The following is a 4,638-nucleotide window of genomic DNA, read 5'->3' on the forward strand; positions in this document are numbered from 1 at the left end:
AGTTGTCTTCGAAAACCTATCAAGATTCTTTTATTTTTCTCTCATCTTTCACCAATTTATCAATAAATATGCTATATTCATTAAACCACATCATTTGTGCACTTTTTCTTACGTTTCATAGGTTTCTTGATTGAACCATTTCATTGTTGTTTCTCAAAGTACAGGAGAGTCTCATTTATATTTGTCTTCTGTATTTTCATTGTGTCTCCTTCATTTTTGAGTCTTTTTCATTGTTTATTTTTTTAATTTTGGGTATTTTTGAGTCTAGGTTTTATTCAGTATTTTCGTGTAGTCATTGGAGTTGTGGAAAAAAAGATGCGCAAGTGTTTTAGACCAAAGGTCACAAAAACAGTTCAGATTGGATGTTTGGAGGAAGTTTTGAATTGTGATCAAACTAGTCCACGTATTTGAGTATTTCTAATTTGGGGTGTTTGTAGACATCTTGAGGTGTGTTTTCACCAAGTTTCATCATACTTGGAGTTGGTTTGGTCGGGTTTTCAATAGCAAACATTTCATACTGATTTCTGAATTTGGGGCTGTTTGGTTATGTTTTTCTTTCTGTTTTGTGCACAAAAAATTCCATACTTCATTTCTTTGTTTTTCCTTCTTTTCACTCTTATCCTTACTCTCATACTTAAAATTTTGAGAGATTCTTGAGCCTTAGAATATGAAATCAACGATAGAAAACATGAACATACATAAATCCGTGGATAAACTAGAGTGTACACTTGAAAATATTCAGCTAGCAACATTGAATGTGACGGAGAAAAGGCTTGAAATGTTGAAAGTGGACTGTTACCGTCAAAGGGATTGGACTCAATTGAGTCTTTGTCTTAAATCTAGAATAATCATCAACTATAACTAAGATGTAAGATTTAGCTCTTATGCTCCGTACACGCATTGGTTGTAACACTCTCAGAATAGGTCGAACTTTTGAAAACACCTTTAATGAAAACATGAACCAAAACCTACTCATGGGAGTGTTACCGCCACATCTATTTCTAATAAAATAGATGTAAAGCTTAACGACTAAGAAATAACTTAATAACTTTAAATCCAAAAGAGGGTTTACAACATAAGAGAAGACTGAAACGCAATCTTTGTCCGTATAAAATTTATACAACTTAAGCTAAAATTTAAACTGAAATACGACTCTAACAAAAGCTATGTTTCTAGGTGATCCTCACTCCACGATTCCCACGCAATCAATAACCTGCAATATAAGAATGCAAGAAAAACAAGGGAAAAACTCCCAAAATCAGGAAATTGAGTAATTCCAACTCCATCCCGTAAGACGATTAAGTTTGAAAGTGATTTAAGAAAATACAATATAATCAAATTGGAAATAATTTTAGAAAATAATATATGGCTGAGTTAAAAGAAAAACAATTTGAGAAAACAATATATCTAATACCACATAAACCAATTTATTAATTTGATAATTAATAATGACAAACACATAATCAATTTTTAATTTGAGGGAACGAGAACGCTAGTAGGCCGAGGCTTTACCCCTATACCTACTTCAACAAGAGGTCGTCACCCCAAAAAATTCAAGGCCAGCAGAGTAGTCTCAGGGAACCCTAGTTTGCACACCCCTTCTACTTGGATCACAACAAATAGAAGGAAGACCAAACATCATATCAAGTATCAGAAATAATAATACTTGTCGGCAGCTATACTAACCAAACAGGGCAACCTGTTCATCACCCTTATACTTGGATCACAACAAATATAAAAGCTTCATTCCCCTCGTGTTACACTTTACGTGATTTAATATATTTTAATAATTAGTCGCGTGCACACAAACATATAATCAAACATACCTTATACATTTTATTTTATGATCATAAATTTTTCCCAATAAATATATATCTCAGGAATATCCAACTGAAATCTCATTTTCCAAATCACCATTCTAACATCAATTGGTGGCAATAGGAATTAATATCATAAATATTTCTCTTTCAAATAAATCGTATCAAATTTCGAGATTAAAATAATAATATAAATTCTATCAAAATAATAATTATAAATTCAACATTGACAAAAATAATAGTAAATATAATTTGAGAATATGTAAAACATAACATCATATAAAATAATGTCATATAAAATCATGCATCCTATTAAACACATTAATTATCACTTAGCACATAATACTAACGGGATAGTCCTAATTAGATGGACATTGAAAATTACCTTGTCACGCGATCCTAGACAACGTACGCTCCTAATAATCTCTGTCTACGAATTCGCTGTCTTTAATATCGAAATCTTGCGTTTTCTTGACTTGAATTTTTAAGCAAATGGGAGATGGAGGAAGAGTTTGTAGGAGAAAAAGGAATGTGAGTAATAATGTGAATGAAATTAAGGGTAATTGGTTTAATTTATAATAGGTAAGTGAGGTTGGTTATAAGGTTTAGAGGGAGGAGTGGGAAGTTATTGTTAATGGGGAGTTATGTTTTCTTTTTTTATTTTTATTTTTTTCTGAAATTTATTTATTATTATTATTATTATTTAAAAAAAAACGGTTATTACATTGGTCCACACAAATCAATATGTAAGAGTTTACATGGTCTTGATGTACTTACCATTTTCTTCGGTTTGAATGAGTTTCTTACTTGTTTACCTTTAATGCATGCATCACAAATAGGACTTTGTTTATAGTCAAGAGCTGGAAGTCCCTTAACTAGATCTTTACTTACCAACTTCTGCATGGTGTGAGTATTGATATGACCAAGACGTCTATGCCATATTTTTGGATTATCTGTAATAGCTTTCAAACACTTGAAATTCTTCACTGCAATTTCGTTAGTATGTAAAGCATAAACATTATCATTTCTAAGAGCAGTAATGAGAGTATTTTCGGTATTAGGGTTTTTAACAACACATTTTTCTTTGTCAAATATTACTTCATTACCTTTATCACATAGTTGAGACACACTTAGCAAATTAAATTTTAAACCTTCAACTAAATAAACATTATCAATAGTTTTAGATGGATTCTTACCAATTTTACCAACGCCTAAAATTTTGCATTTACCTTTATCTCCTAATGTGATTGAGCCATTGCATTTTTCTTTAATTTCAGAAAATAAAGAGATTTTACCACTCATATGCCTCGAGCATCCACTATCTAAAATCCACTTTTGTTTAACCTAGAAAACAAAAAAAATAACCTTTCTCAACCTTACTTGGCTATCCAAGTGATAAATTTGGAACCATATTCGGGATAGACCATGTTGGGTGGTCTTTTCCCTTTAGGAACCCATATTTGCTTTATCTGTCCACGTAATTCAAGAGGAAAGGAATTCTTGATAATATAATTTTCCTTATGTCTGTAAGGACATGCAAATCTTATATGTCCTTCTTTGCAACAAAATGTGCAAGTAGGAGTGTGTTTATGTTTATATGCACCTTTCACAAATGTGGTTTTACTCTTATAGTTATGTGTAACATTATTATAACCAATACCACGTTTATCACTAGTTGGTTTTTGTCGTGTAAGAATTTTAGTGAATTTGAATTCAGATTCATTTAGCTTGGTTAATGCTTGTAGATTTTTCTCGGACTCATTTTTCAAGGTTTTGATTCTAGCTTCAAGATCATTGTTCTCATTCTTAAGGTCAATAAGCTGTTTAGTCTGGCTGAGATTCTGTTCTTTCAAGACCTTGACAGTCTTTTCAAGATTAATGTTTTCAGCCTTTAGCGATTCATTTTTATTTATGATTTCTTCACAACCTTCAGCATAATGACGTATTCTATCTTCTAAAGTGTTTTTCTCATCTTTTAAAATTTTCTCAATTTGAAACATATTGACGAGAGTTGTAACTAATTCATCTTTTGAGCATGTGTTAAGAAAGTCACGTACCTCTTTATGATTTTGATCTAAATCATCATTATCATCATTATCAGCCATAAGACATACATGAGCTTGTCCATCTTCAGTTTCAGATTCGAATGATCCTTCGGAATCACTCCAAGTTGCAACCATCGCTTGTTTGTTCTTTTTCTTTTTGTAGGATTGTCTTTTCTTCTTAGGACAGTCCTTTACGATATGTTCTGTAGAACCACACTCAAAACAAGCAAGTTTATTACTCTTAAAATTTGAATTAGAGTTAGAAGACTTACCTTTATTTCTGGATTTAAATTTCTTAAATCTTTTTCGCATCTTCATAATTCCTTCAAGACCTTTTGTGATCAATGCAAATGGATCTTCCTCATCATCGCTATCTTCATTTTCACTTGAAGATTCATGATGTTTCTTTGCCTTTAGTGCAAGATTTTTCATGGAAGGTATTACATCATTGTCTCCATCATCATGTAGGGTAAGTTCATGAGTTGTGAGTTTTCCAAGGAGATCGTCAAGCGATAGAACTCTCAAGTCTTGAGCTTCCTCTATGGCGGTGACTTTTGGACCCCATTTAGATCTTGGAAGACACCTTAAGACTTTCTGGACTTTTTCTGCATTAGTAAAAGTTTTTCCAAGAGAATTCAAACTGTTAGTAATCAAAGTAAAACGAGTAAACATTTCTTTTATATTCTCATCCTTTTTCATCTTGAACATTTCGTATTGATGCATGAGGATGTTGATCTTTGTTTCCTTCACTTGACTTGTTCCTTCGTATGTCACGA

The sequence above is a fragment of the Amaranthus tricolor genome, chromosome 2, assembly GCF_026212465.1.
Source record: "Amaranthus tricolor cultivar Red isolate AtriRed21 chromosome 2, ASM2621246v1, whole genome shotgun sequence".
In the NCBI taxonomy this organism is placed as follows: Eukaryota; Viridiplantae; Streptophyta; class Magnoliopsida; order Caryophyllales; family Amaranthaceae; genus Amaranthus; species Amaranthus tricolor.